At 38.2% G+C, this 15,367-nt stretch overlaps 1 long non-coding RNA gene across 1 annotated transcript in view; it reads right to left on the bottom strand.

The window, feature by feature from the left end:
- Window positions 1–15,367, bottom strand: part of LOC128943346 (uncharacterized) — a 415,897-nt gene that overhangs the window by 252,251 nt on the left and 148,279 nt on the right. The window contains exon 5 of the long non-coding RNA XR_008483692.1: window positions 13,172–13,284. This is a non-coding gene — a long non-coding RNA (uncharacterized LOC128943346). The remainder of the gene's footprint in view (window positions 1–13,171; window positions 13,285–15,367) is intronic.

The following is a 15,367-nucleotide window of genomic DNA, read 5'->3' as shown; positions in this document are numbered from 1 at the left end:
ACATTGAGCCATTAACAAATGAGAAATAGATTCTGATCTGCAGGAAGCAGGTTTTTTCCCTTACATTTATGGGTACAAATTTTTATCTGATTATTTTAAAGTAATAATTTAGATGGTGCTTTCATCATTACAGAGTACTGAAATGAAGCCACAGTGGTTATACTCAACAAAAAGAAGCAGAATAAAACCATTCAACCTCTAAAGCCCTCCACTTTACTCCACATTGAAGAGAGTCAAGCAAACACAGATATTCCTTGTTTGCACAAAGTATTTTCCCAGAGTGGCAGAAGTTCTCTTTGGGAGGATGCTTCCCTTGCACACCCTTTGTTTCTGCCTCCCTCTCAGCAATGCTGAGAACAGACATCAAATTGCAGAGACTCAAAACTGGCTGCAACGGGAAACAAACAGTGAGAAGAGGAAGAAAAAAAAGAAAAGTCTGAAAATAGACTTTGGCAACTACAAGTTCCATGAACTCAGAATCTGTTCTCTCCAGTGAGTCTCTTTATACTATTGAGAAGATTCTATGGATGGATCTAGCATATATCGAAGGATTTCTACAATTCTCTATTTTCCCTCCAATCTTCTGTGTTGAACACCAGAATGAGGGTTTCCAAGTGGGAAAACTTCAACTTAGCTTCAAGGTTTACTGAACCCAGGCTTTCAGTGTTAGGCTTCACCCAATGGCTTCGTTTTGAGAGCTGATTTGACCTGCCTATTCTTTGAATCTGGTGACAACACTGGGCACAAGGGATACATGACTGATGGTTTGCAACAAAATAGCTATTACTTGGTGTGAGATCACTATCATAATTTGAACAAGATTTGCATTTTGCTGCAGATAAGGGGGAGTCTGGGAGTAGGGAGGTGACGGTGTCAACAGCAGGAGTGTGGGAACAAGACCAAGCACAGAGACTGCAATCTTTATAGCATCTCCTAATGCTGAAGGAGAAAGAATATGGAACTTGCCAGCCCACAGCCTACGCACTTCTCCTCCCTCTTCCCAAAAACTCTTTAGAAAAGATAGAAGAAAGAGAATCTTCCAATTAATTTCAAATGCCTCCCCCCACTACCTGAATTCTCAGAGACGGTGATATAGGACTAAAGACTGAATAAGAAATTTTATTTTCCAGAAATTCAGAGCTGCTTGCTCAGCATGAAAAATGTCTTCATATTTTCCTTAGAAAAAAAATCAAGTTTCATAATACAATGTTCATATAAACTAAGTATTAGATTAGAAGTATATAATATCTTAAAAATTTTAAAGTCTATGACTTTATATTGACTAAATAGTCAATAATCAGAGGAAAAAGACCCCAACAATATTGGCAGCAACAAACCAACAGCACTGTGGATCAAATTCTTTTGTAGATATGCACACACTGCTCTCACAGTTCTGTTATGATGTACAAAATGACTGGAGGAATAAAATATCATTCAGTAAAGTGAGGATGACAAAATCCGTCAAAGGAATGATGTTAGAAGTAAAGATAAGTTCCAGCAAAGTATCAGCTGAGTACATGTTTTGTTTATCTATAAAATGACCCTACAAGAGGGAGGATTATTCTGTTAGGTTCCAGTGCACTTTTCTGGATGGGCTGGAAGGGATGTTTATGTTTTCAAAACTCAACGATCTCTGTTGAAGCATCATTAAATCAAAAACCCAACCAAACCAAACCCAGATTAGTGCCAAGCAATCTTCAGGGAGGAGAGAATGAGTATGATTGAAGCTGAGATTTGAAAAAACAAATCTGTGTGTCGATAAATATAGTGATCAGGACGAGAGAGAGGTGTCAGACAGAAAAACCTGCTGCAATGTTTGTTGCTGCCAGCACACCAAAAATAAAGCCTAGGAGAGCTTGTTGAAAAATTGTTAGGGAAATTCGCAGAGCACTATAGACTGATAAATTTTTATCTTCAGAAGTGAATCATTTGGGTGGACAACAAGCAACAACACAGGAATCCTACACCGAACATTCCTATAGCGAGATAAGCTGCTTGTATCTCCAGCAGTGCTGGATCACAAATGCTGCATTCTTCTCTACCACATTATCTTTTCCTGGTATCAGTTTTGTCAGGGATGAAGTCAGTTTAGGAGGTCTCTCGCCCTTCCTAACATGCTCCTTCTGCCTTCCTCCGTTTTATAGGCACACACCCTCATGTTTCGACTGGTAGTTGTTGAGAAGGAAAGGAGACAGCAAAATTGTTTGGATTAAACCCCTCTCTCCCTTAGTATCTTCTCCTCCCAAGGCTTACCCTTGGGAGGAGCAAAGGTATGGGAATTACCAAATGGGCAGAAAGAAGCAAATGGCCCAGACAAGGAACTTCATGTCCAAACCTCACTCCTCAGAAAACTGCAGTCTCGGTCTCATCTTGTGAGTACAGACCTTGGTTTTGAATTAGGAAGCATCATCAGACTTTTAATCACTGTTTACTTTAATTAAGTGCAGGGTACTAATGTATTCAGATAGTAAATGCCAGTCTAAACAACACAAGTAATGGCATTCAGGCTACCTCTGGGAAAGTCTGCATCAGTAGCCAAAAAGCATAGCTACCTCTGTCTTGCTTCCCTCATTCCTGTGGAAAGGGCTGCAGAAATGGATAGACACAGGCAAGCACATACTTAACTCCTTCTCTACTTAAGGCTACTAAGAATTAAGTAAAGACAGCACTTTAAAAGTCAAAACACTTATAAGAAGTCATCACATTGCCAAATTAAGGTGGGAAAAGTTACTGGATTAGGAAGAGTGAGGAAATTAGTGAGAATTTACAACATACATGAGGAGATGAAATGTAGGAGTATTCTCAGCAAAAATAGAGAAAAGGACTGACTGAAAATTTGCTGTGCTGCGAGAAAGAGAGGAGGAAGAGCCGGGTATCAAATTTATAGGTCCTTTGAGCTCGTGAGTGAGGAATTTGGAGAAGGTAAAATGTCATCATCAGTCTCAGCTGACTTGCTATTCTATTGCCAGATGGGACCATTATCATCTGATTGAATTATAATCATGTCAAAACTCTACTTGGATCCAGGAATTAGCTTTCAGGAAAACCCTGAGTCAAGGTAGAGCTTTCCTGCCTTTGTGATCTGTAGAACACATGATCTGAAATGGGATTTAAATATCTGTCTTTGGCTCCCTGAAACATTAGTATGAACATTTGTAACTCTTGGTAACTTCTCTGGCTTATCTCCATATTTTCCTTCTCTTTGCTTCTTTACAATAGACAAGTTGGTCACCTAAAAGGTTTTAATAGTTTAACTATTAAATTAAATGCAACTATTTAAGTAATACTTTAAATATGATAGGTTTTTACTCACTGGCCATTCTTGGAAAAGGAGAGATGAGAAAAGATTCATTTTGGAATTACTTGAAACCAAGTAAAAAGCAAAAAGCCCAGCAAAGCAGAAAGTCAAATGTCTGGTTTAGACCACATGCAAATTTTAGATAGCATTTCAGCACTAAAGGCATACTTTATCTTGTCTCAGACAACAGATTTTAATAAAATACAAATTTATTTCAAATTGCAGTGAGATCTGACTTAAAAACTTGTGCAGTTCTTGACAAACTATCTTAAAAAAGAAAAAGTAAGCCTGTAGAATTTGTTGTTATCATGGAATTTTCAATTGTGAAACTTTTCAATTGTGAATAAAAAGGTTAAAGATGCTGAAGTATACATTCTGGGCTCATTCACTCAGTTCTTCATAGTGTTTTAGAAGCTGAGGAGGCAGTCACAGAAACTGCATTTATTACACAAAAAATCTTTCGATTTTTTTTTATTACCAATTTAATTACCAATTCTGGTGGTCATTTCCAACTAGACACAAGACATTTGTGTCTAGTTGGAAAGCCATCCTGCTGGCTTGCCTTTCTCTTTGAAGGAGCAGAAGTCAGACTTCTGATATACAAAGCAATTAGAACACCCAATCAGGAATAGTTCAGCTTTAATTTTAAATTTTAACAGGGCAATTGTAACAGAATTGCTCAGAAAGTGGCATTGGTTCGACAACCCTTTTACGTTCATTGCTAACAGAATTGATGCAGGTAGATTTGCAGCATCAAGAAGCCATGAGTTATCTCTCTGTGTCACACACATATTCATTACAATTCGATAACTATTCCTTTTCTCCTTTTTTAAAGAATTAACAAGTGTGGTTATGCAAGTCCTGCATCATTCTCACATACTTTTCCTGGAAGGAATGCCTGGAGCTGTTCATGAGCTTCCCAACACAGTGTCCCACCTCTGCTTCCAGGTGTATCTAGTATGGACAGCACTGTTTCTTTGTGCTGTGGCAAAAAGGCACAGTACAGCTTTCTGTTCAAAAAGCACTTCCTTAGCATGCCACAGTTTACCATTGTCTAATCTAAAATTTAGTATAATTTATTTTGAATACAAGTATTTCTGTATATTCAAGTTGTATGCTCTTATATCTTCAGTGTGCAAACCACAGGCAGTGTAGAAAACAGCATATTCTCATTAAGGGAAAGTTCAGCTACAAATAAGTTACCACAGTGAAAACACTTTTATCTGTTAATGCCTTATAATCATAAAGAATAAGGAAATAATTCTCCTCAGATGGGATTTCCAAGATGAGATTTATAAAAGGGTGCCTAACTCTCCTAGATATTACAGCCTCCAACAACAGATACAGGCTTAGAGTGTGTTTCATTTACAGATAAAAGCAGAGGAGGCTGGATGTAGCTTTCATTTCCAGAAGAGCTTTGTTGTGGTTACTCTGCTGAGTAGGAACTGTGATTCCCTGCAACATTTAGCCCTTGAGAAAAAGAAGCAGGAGACAAATCATGTGAGGAGTGGTAGGGAATAACAAAAGATTGAACAATTCTTCGAGCTCGAACATGTTTCACTATATTTTCATCTCTGTTTGGCCAGGTGGTAGTTGAAACACATTAAATGAAAAGCTATGTGGGAGTGTAACACTATGCTACAGTTGCACTTTGTGCATACACTTCTTATCTCTTTAGGAACTTATTCCAGATGTTTCAGGAGAGGAAAATAAAACAATTATCTTGGTCATGTTTTAAGATAAGCTCTCAGCAGGTCTGGAAAATGTTTTAATCTGGCCTTCCAGCTCCTTCAGCAAATTCCCTATAGCATTAATTTTCTAAAACTGTTTATGCCCCATTTTATTTTTTCTGTTATTTAATGTGGGGAAGGAATTCAACAAACATGATAATTAAAACACATCAATATTAAGTGAAAACACTTTTTAGTGTTTTACTTGTAAAATATGGCAGTAGACTGTTAGAACTCCTATACATAATTAAGAAAAAGCTTATGATTTTAATTAATCACTTTCTCCTGATATATAGATTATAAATTGAAGTTTTGCATAAAGCACACTTACTTAAAATCCTTATGGCAAAATACAATTTCATTGTCATCATTACAAGGTCAATATTTACCAGCCTAGGCAGGTAGAATTCTGCTTGTTAAGTCAGGGATAAAGGGAAACACTAAATCTCAAGAGATGCTTTAAAAGGGGAAATTGCATCAGCTATTTTAGGTTTCCTGTGGAAACCAACAATCCACAGAGCCCAGGTGAATCCAAACAAATGAACAGTGAATCTACAGGACAACACACATCACCTGTTCCTTATGGGGAGATGTTAGAAGAAAAACCTGCTATTCAAAATGCAATGCAGAGCACAGCAAGGCGGGGAGGGGAGGGGAGGGGAGGGGAGGGGAGGGAAGGGAAGGGAAGGGAAGGGAAGGGTTGTGTCATCTCTATCATATTCATAGGTTTTGCCTGCAATTCTCAGACCTCCAGGTCAATTCCCTGATCACTTAATGAATACCTGACATCTCTCCCTACACTGCTTGCCACAGAACCTGTCCTTTCCAGCAGTGGTCAGCACACACAGTACCGGGACTCAGGGTCATTTCTACATCTTTTGGTTTTGTTTATTCAGTTGCACTGATAAACTCACATTTCCAATGTTAGACAGCTGCTATAAGCTCGGTACCATCACATAATATATGATGCCACAAATCTTGCTGAATTGTCCTTCTTTTCCTCAGTCTAGGACCTTTTCAGACATTTTTTCTAGCTATCCTGATTTCATTACAGCAAATGTCATATCTCCTTTAGCTTACAATTTCCCAGTCACAGAACTCAGGCAGCTACTTTAATGTAATGTTAAATTTTTAAAAATACTTTCACATTATACATCCATTCGCTTTTTAAGAGTAATTTCAAAATACTGTTATGTCCTGACCAATTTTATTAGTACTTCTCCCTCCTTTCCTATGATCAAAATTAACATCTGTACAAAGAATACACCCTCTCTTTTAGAGGATTACTTTTCATCTTGAATCATGCATAGAATATGCCTTCTAACTCTATCTAGTGTAAATAATGTGTAAAATAATCAAAGCATCATCATGACCTGACAGCAGAAGCCTTTTGATGAATAGGGTTTTATGTAGGATTATCATATGACATTTCCAAACTACATTATATTTGAGTCATATACTATTGCATTAAATTCTTCTATCATGCTGGATTTGTACATTTAGCAAGTTATCAGCATTCTCTTTTGTGGACAGATTTTTACAGCAATTGCAATCGAAAGCAGAAGAAGTACAAAAGAAAGCAGTGCAGAGGAAGGATATTCTACAAATGAAGAATCAGATCTTGTTCTCATTATGTTGTGTTGTTTATTCTACTGTTTAGTTCTGACAGTGCTATTGGATTTGTTCAGTACACCAGATGCTAATACAGTCCCTAAATGTTATATTTTAGAATGTTGGACATGCTAAAGAACACAGTGATGTAACTACATATCAGCTAAGTTGAAAGAAATCCCTTCTGTCTCACATCACTGCATGCCATGCACAATAGTCAAATTGTCTTCATCCCACAGTTTCTCTGCAAATGACCTAAAAATGCAGCACTTTCCCCTAAGTTCAGCAACTACTGTGAATGATGCCTTCAGAGTACATGTATTGCAGCAAATGACATTCACACTTTCCTTCCAAATGCAATCATACACCTTAAAAAGTCCATAGAGAGGCTTTAGTGCCAGAGCAAACACAGAGACTCATCTGGTCTTTGGCACCCCAAAAAAATTCAATTCATTGAGTTCCTTAGTTTGTATCAAGAATGAAGCTGAAACATCAGTACAGAGAATAATACTAGAAAATGACAGGACAGGAGAGGATGAAACAGTCCTTGTTCCTAACTGCTAATTGGTTGTCCCAGCTTTATGTATGGCACAATAATGGTGATGGCCATCTATCAAGAACATTAAGCAATATTAACTTACAGTTGCAAAAATAAAAAACCTATTTGCAATAGAGAAGTCTTTCAGAGAACAGGTGCAAAACAACCCAAACACTTATGCACCCTCAAAGGAGTGCTTTGGCATACCTTGGATTAAGGGTGCTAGTAAGGTAAGAAGAGTAATCCAAGAGACAAGTAAGTGGAGAAAAGAGAGAATGTTAGAACAGTAGAAGGGAGAGAAAAAAGAAAAAAAATCTGCCTTAGCATGTTCTTCCTTCCTAGACTCAGCTCTACCATCCTGACTTGGGCTGGCTTACCCTAGCTCAAAAGAACCCCTATATTTACCACTGGTATGGAGCAGTGTACACCAAAAAGCAGATTTCCAACAAACTGATTTTTCACAGATGAAACCATTCCAGGACTTTATATCCATTAAAGAAATTACTCAGTTAAACAACAGAGTGGAGGAGAAGGAGGAAGAATGGAGAAGGGGTGAGGAAGAAGAGAAGAGAGAGGTGTGATGGCAAACACCATATGGTGATTGAGACTAATGCAGGGCTCAGTAGTGTCCCCAAGGCTGGTGGTCATCCATAGCCAAAAGTCAGAAAGGCTAAGATCCAATTCCCACTTCCTACCATGCACCAGAAGTGCAGTGATTGGTGTTTCTCAGCCAAGGAACACATGCAAACCATGGAACAATCAATGAAGCATGCAAACAACCCTCTCATCAGTTTAATATAGCTCAGAATTCTAACCTCTACTGTGGTTTAAAATATATTACTTTTCCACCCAAAATATTGTGCACATTCCTAATTAAAGAAACACACTTCACCTTCTCTGCCCTGAACTAATACTGTCGACTCTGCATACAGAAAAAGAACATTTAAAAATAATATAATAAAACAAATAAAATAAAATAAATATAAATCGATAGCTCTAAACCAGAATTATCTCCATTTACCCTTTCTTTATGAAGAACTAAGTCTCTAGAGGTCCCTTCTAACCTTTCTCATTCTGTGAACTAGCTCAAGAATCATGGCCTCTGATGGAGCTTAATTGCTTATCACAGTGTAAGATCTAATGGAAATAGCCGAGAATAAAATAATGTTCAATGGATATCGGAAAGAAGAGCATTGCTTAATAACTTTTAAACACTTTGTCTGCTAAATCCCCTGTATATTCTCAATTATATCAACCAAATCCAGAGTTAACTGACAATTTACCAAGTGGTAAATTCTATCTGAATTAATCCAGAATAGTAAAGATTATTTTTCAACATTCTGTTCTAGCAATCATTTCTGTAGCCAGGTTTCAGGTGAGAAAATGTGGTACTAGTTTTCCTACTTTTGGCAATAAATATAACCCATATAACATTATACACTGAAAACATGGCAAAAAGAAAGTCTCCCTTCTTAATAAATGTGAGCTGATGTAAGGATTTCCTGTTCAAACGAGTATAATCATGTCTCAGTTTGGAATACTTTAGTATCACAAGTGATAACAACTGTATTTGGATGAATACAGTAATAAAGAGGTTAAATCTGATTGTAATTAGATTTCAGTATGCATGGTCATGTGGCTAATAGTAAATTTTCCTTGATTAACTGATCCTGTTTGTTAAGAGCTCCTATTAACATTAGCACACTCTATGGCGGCTGTGGAGACACACCATGGACCAGTGCAAGATTAATGAAGGCAGGTACGCATGCTGATTAGAATGTGGCAGTTTAATAAACTCTTCTAACATTAAATTATTTAATGCATTCATGCTCATGTAGGCTATTCAATGGTCAGCTTGACCACCTATGTGTTAATATTGGGAATTGAAATGCAGAGGATGGAAGAAATATAGCAGTGGATGAGGTAATTAGCTCTCATGTCTGATAAATGGGGCAATACCTATGTGTATACATGTTTTAGCACATCACAAATGGTGCTTTCATTAACTGGAATCTCTTGCTGAAAATTTTCTGAACGTTTAGTTTGATTTTGATCCCATAAACAATTCAGCTAACTACTATATCCAGAGTCTATTTAATATTTGAAGCAAATCTATAGCAAGCTATAGTGATAAAACACATTGTTAAAATACAACACAAAAATTATCACTGAAGCTTTGAAGTCATTTTGATGTTCTTCCAGTGCACTGCTTTGAAACAAAGATAATATTTAATAAACATTAGCTGAAAAGTTACATGCTGTGGGCTGACTCATGTTTTATCCTGTGTATTCCTCTCCCAAATGTCACTAACAAGTGGTTGTTACATTTGCAGGAAAGTTGCTGACAAAGATTTCAAGCCAAACAATTGCTAATTCCAAGCAGTACCAGCATCATCTAAGTGTGTATTTGGGTTACATTCCATCTTCTTATGGGGCAACACAAGTCCCATGCCATATACTGTATCAATTCACATTCAAAGCAACAGAACAAAAAGGCAAGGCTTTGATGTAAGGTGTGGGTCAGATAATGTGTTGCATTTAGCTGTCAATGACATCCAAAACACATCAGTAGGAGAGCTGAGGACTGGTCTGGTAGTCCCTCTGCCCAACCCCTTTTGCTGGCATTTAAATCTCTTTTCAGATCATTTAGTAAATCTAAATAAATGACAGAAATGGCTGATGGGCTTCAATTCAACACTATGTCCAGCTTTAAAATCCTTAACAAAAATATAACCTTGCTAAAGCACTTTGGTGAATGAGCACTTTACTTATTGACTGTGGTCTCCGTCCATTCATTTACAGTAAGCCACTCATTTCAAATAGCTTTTCTAACATTTTAAAGATTAAAATGTTATAAAATGAATAGCTGTAGTACTGATCAGCCACGTAAGTGCATATTACTAGAATTTAATTAGCCAAGCTATTACGTCATTCCCAATAGTAGAATGTGACAACATTGATGAAAAATCCCCATCACTCCAGGCCTAGGAATCTCTCCCGAACATAGGACTACTCAACAGGATTGGGGTGGAAACCGCACCTTTGCTGATAAATTTTGGGCTCTATCACTGCAAAAGATTTTTAAAAATCAGTGTGTTTAAGGTGTAGCTGAGACAGAGAGACATCCATAAAATGTGGGCAGCACTTTAAGGCAAAAAAGGTAGGACATTGTTAGCTGCATATGCTTCCTTAAGTCATCTGAAAGATTCACAGCATAGCTGTACAAGATGAAAGGAAGAAAAAATGCATACAAAAAAAATCCAAACCAAACCAAGAGAAAAAAAAGACAAAACTTCAGAAAATAAATTTATCTAAAAGAACGTTTTTGCTGAATCTTGCTTGAAAGCATGAGGGAGGCATGCAAGCAAAGAGCAGAATGCAAGCCTGAGTTTATGTAAGGTCAGAGGAGTCTAGAGAATGTCCTGGCCATGGTGCTACATGGAGTTTGGTAATAAGAACAGAGCAACTGTTTCTGGCTGGCTGATGTTTCTATGTGCAAGCACAACAGGATTTTATCAACTAGAAAGATTACTTCACAGAATTACCCATCTCAATTTCTTCCCTAATTGGAGCTATCAGATGATTCTAAATTTCTGTCTGTCTTCTTGGATCAACTAGAGTGACACCATTTTTCATCTGCAACGTCTTTAAAAAATTAGTGTACTAGTAAAATAAGAAAAAATTTGTCCCCTTATTCTAAGGGAACAGACTTCATTAGCTTCCTTCCCTCACCTTGTAATGCAATATTTAATTTAAAAATCTGCCTTTTCTGACTTGGATCTCAGGAGGTCATACTGGATTTCATCTGGTTTCACTGCATGTCCCAGGTTGTTCCTCTGGGCCGTGTCTGCTCCTTGAGACTGGTGCTCCGCTGCATGCCAAATTGTACTCACAGTGTGCCTAGAAAGGACTGCTAATCATCAGGTAGGGGCAAGAAGACTGGCAGTAAGAGAAGAGCATACAGATCCATTCCAAATCAAAGACAGGAAATAAATTATTTGAGGGGACAGGATCAAGGGAAAAAGCACCAATAAAAGCAAAGTAAAGTAGTATTGGAAGAGATGACGATAATGTGAAAGCAACGTAAGGAAAATGAGATGGAGTCAAAGTCATAAAAGGAGGATTCACATGCTTGCAAGCTTTGACTTAATCTCTAGCAGTAGCTCCTGAGCACTTGTTGGAATAGATATGACGTGGTAGAGAGGAATTCTAAGAGGGGAAAGATGCCATTTCAATTAAAGGGAATCTTCCCAAAAACTCCTTTCAGAGTCTCTGTGAACATTAAGCAAGATCTGTGGGTGCTGGTAGATCACAGAGCCCCATGTCTTTGAGGCCATGTGCCACATGATGCATGGGTGAGCATCCTGAAGTTTGATCACTTGACCTGTTTTGACAGATCTGGAGATAAGGATAGATGATTCTAATACATGGCAGGATTAAGAGGAGGCATTGTCAGCTGAACTGCCTACATCTCCCTAAGCAGCTTCCTTTAGCTTGTAAAGGCTTTGACAGTTGGCATTCTCAGATGCAGATTTCTAGAACAGAACTGCAAGGTGTGTGGTATTGTATTCTCTGACAAGCCTAGGATTCTGAATATCACAAAGACACAAGGACTGCATTGCATTAGGTAATTTTCTGAAGTTGCTGTACTTATTCCTGTGCTTGTCTAATCCTCTCTTCTCGCTCCTCTATAATCTCTCCAGGTCCCCCTCCAATGCCCTTCCAATTACAGTTCCATGCTGCCCATCATGTCGTCAGTTGGGAGATACTAGGTTTGGATTAGCACTAAATTCCCTTAAGTCTCTCAAAGTCTCTACCTGGGTATGAAGTAAGCCTGAAACTTTAATTATATCTGCCCAGCTGATACAAGTTTTTTCTTCCCAGCTAGACATTTGAGTTTCAGTAGACCAGACCAGTTAGCATATATCTTCTGAGCATGAACTAGCAACAAATTTGAAAGAAAAGTTCCCTGAACAAATCAACCAATACTGTATGGTATTTTTAGTCTTGAACTGTGGTGGTTTTCTAAGCAAATGGCACATTTTTCACAAGTTGCTGCTGCACAAACAGCTCTCAACATAAATTATTTTGAAGTCTGCTTATTTCAAATGATCAGTTAAATCAAGCAGATCATGCTTTCAGTGAAGTTGCCAAAATTCCTACATCTACATATCTATTGATTAGCTAAATCCTCCTGAGAAAGACACAGGGGCAGTGAGTGAGTTCAAGCTTTGCCTTCCTCCAGAGCATACTTATGGCCACTCCACAGGCACTGCTGAGAAACATAAGCCAATGAATATCATGTTCCATTTCCAGCATTTCCTCAGTTGTACTGTGCTCTACTTGCATTATTTCCATGAGCTGTTTTGAATCAACATAGATTTTGGAAAGATAAGACTCTCTTTTACTATTTCAGAAATAGAATCTCTTTAATTTTCTGTTCTAGTATCAAAAATAGTAAAAAGGTTTATTATGTGTCAGGAAGTCTTCACAGCCTAATCTGACTTAATTATCAATATAACTAAAATACTTTTAATAACAATAAAACAGCACAAATCAGTAAGGTCACATAAAAAAATCCAAAATATAACTGCATTGCAGTGCATTAACATAACTAAACCAGAGAAATATAGTCTAATACTTTTGTCTCTAATTTCCTTTAAAACACACTCAGAAATACCAGGATAGAAATGAAATATTGGCTTGTTTTGTTTGATGGTGCCTCTCATCTCTCTTTATGTGAAACTACCTGGGTCAGATGGATAGATAATTTGCCTACTAACAGCTCATGCCCTTGCCTTATTAATCTGTTTATCTTTAAGAATAGGTTTTTCAGGTCGAGACCCCAAGGGAAGCCACTTAAATAGAATACTCTTTGTTGGCATAAAAGTGGCCATGATGTGGCAGTCACCTTCTCCCTCCATTTATCCTGGAGGCAATACAAGGTTTGGTTAGGAAACGCCATCTGTGCAGCTACCTAAAAAGTGCTCTTACCCATTTCACCCCACAGCTGGTACCAGGCCAAGGATGAAGGCTCATGTGGATGTCTCTGGTCCAGGGATGGAGGATGAATCTTGGATTCAACCACATGGCCTCAAAGCTTGTGTCTGTAAAAGCATTTATTGATACAAAGTGAACATGTAAACTAAGAGCAGTTAGGAAAAAAAACAAAAACAATTTTATCTTGTTTATACCTTCCTGAGGGATGCACAGCAAAAAGAGCCCAGGCTTTCCACAACAGCATAGTCCAAAAAGTAATTTTTGCACCAGAAGACTTTGATACATCTTTTAGCGCACTTCATATGTTTAGATTTGTGAAGATATACAGTGCAATGTAAAGGTTTAGGCCAGACACTACCACCAGCAGTAATGGCTGTTCCACCTCTGAATTCCCAGATGTGATACAGAAAATTACCTCCAACTATCAAATTTAACTGATTTTACTTTTAATTTTTATCTCAATTTTTTCATAGGCTGCTTCAGACTTTTTAAAGCTATTTCAATATCCAGACATGCTGTAAGGACTCCTCACGGAATTAATTCAATTGGTAACCTGACTTTGAAGAATAGATAGATAGATAGATAGATAGATAAACTTATTATATAAAAAAACCACTAGCTTCAAGGAGCTGTGCTGTTGCAAACACAAGCAAAGTTAATGAATGTGGGAAAAAAGGTGGCTCGTGGCAGCAACTGAGGAAGGACTTAAAACTCATATAATCTTAATTCATTACCTTAAACTCAGGATTTGCAATATGAATTTACATTATACATTACTAATTTTTCCCCCAGGAAATAATCACTTCAGTCCACAACTGAGGTGATGGTGCTCAACAAAGGAACAGGGCAGTTATTCAGTATTTTTGTTATTCTCACTGTTCAGAGGGTGGTCCTCCATCTTCCTCAGTTCACACTTGCTTCAAAATGTATTTTACAGAACAGAGAATTTTCATTTACTTGTGGGATAGTCTATTGCACTCCATGGCATAGTATCTGAATAATTCTCAAACATTAATGAATTTATTTTCAGAACAACCCTTTGGTTCATTTAATTGTAAACCATTTTACAAGTGGGAAGCTGATGCACAGAGCTAATAAGGTTAAAAATATCTGTTCATCCTGGGTTCTTCTGAGATGCCTAACGCTGTTTCTCCTTACTATTCAGCATCATGCAACACTGTAGTTGTTCAAGTGTACTTCCTATTGACCTATTGTGGTTATGAAGTACTTCACTAAATCAGAGCATACCTCTGTGGGGTAATGAAAACACACTTCTTCTGGGTCAGCTGACATGAGTGTAATCCTGTTGCCATTGGCAGCAGCAAGGGTTGGGTTTAAATTCATGGGAATTACAACAAAAAATAAAAGCCATCAAAATGAACTGACAGGTAATTACACTAAGTTTTCTGGGGCTAAAACAAGAAACCTAATTCTCCAACTTGCAAAAGAGCAGTTTACCAGCCCATATTTTCATTAAAGATACAACAGCAAACCATGCCCATATATCCAAACAGAGAATTACTCATTTACAAAACTATAGCTTTAGACTCTTTTCCTCCAGGAGCAGTGGTGGGGCCAGCAGGATGCTTTGCCTCCAGCTCCTGCTTTGAAATGAGCTGTTCCTGCTGGCCCAGGCTGAGCTCAGGCTGGGCAGGTCAGGAGCACCCAGCCATGGCCAGTGCTGAGCCTCACCTCGCTGACAGCTCATGTTGCTCCAGCATTCCATCTCTGGGAACACTGCACAGGGTGTTCAACTAACACATCCTCCTGGAGACCCTCTCCACATGAGCACTCCAGGGCTGGGAGCTATTGCTGTAGAAGACAGCCACCATTTTCTCCCCTTCCCACACAGACAAGGAGCAGGCCCAGGCTTCTCTGCCCAGGCTCATGAATGGTCCTCCCCTTTCTAGGATCTGTTGTCCTTTGAGGATACAGGTCCCTGTTAGCAGAAATTACATTCAAACACCAAAAAAACTACCATGTGCAAAACCCAGCTGGAAACAGCTCACAGCAGAGCTGTCTCCCCTTTGCTCTTCCCTCCTGTCCTTCCTTGTCTCCAGGCTTCTCCAGCCAGAGAAATATGGGGGTTCCACTTTTACTATAGACCTCAGTTAATCTGATTTTTTAATAAAAGATTTCTCCATCTGAACAGACATAACATTCGGATCCAGTTCTCCAGGACAACTATCA

This window comes from Melozone crissalis, unplaced genomic scaffold (assembly GCF_028551555.1).
Source record: "Melozone crissalis strain CALT ecotype California unplaced genomic scaffold, PUWL_Pcris_2 ptg000045l_1, whole genome shotgun sequence".
NCBI classification, from domain to species: domain Eukaryota; kingdom Metazoa; phylum Chordata; class Aves; order Passeriformes; family Passerellidae; genus Melozone; species Melozone crissalis.
This window is presented reverse-complemented; position numbering and strand designations above follow the sequence as displayed.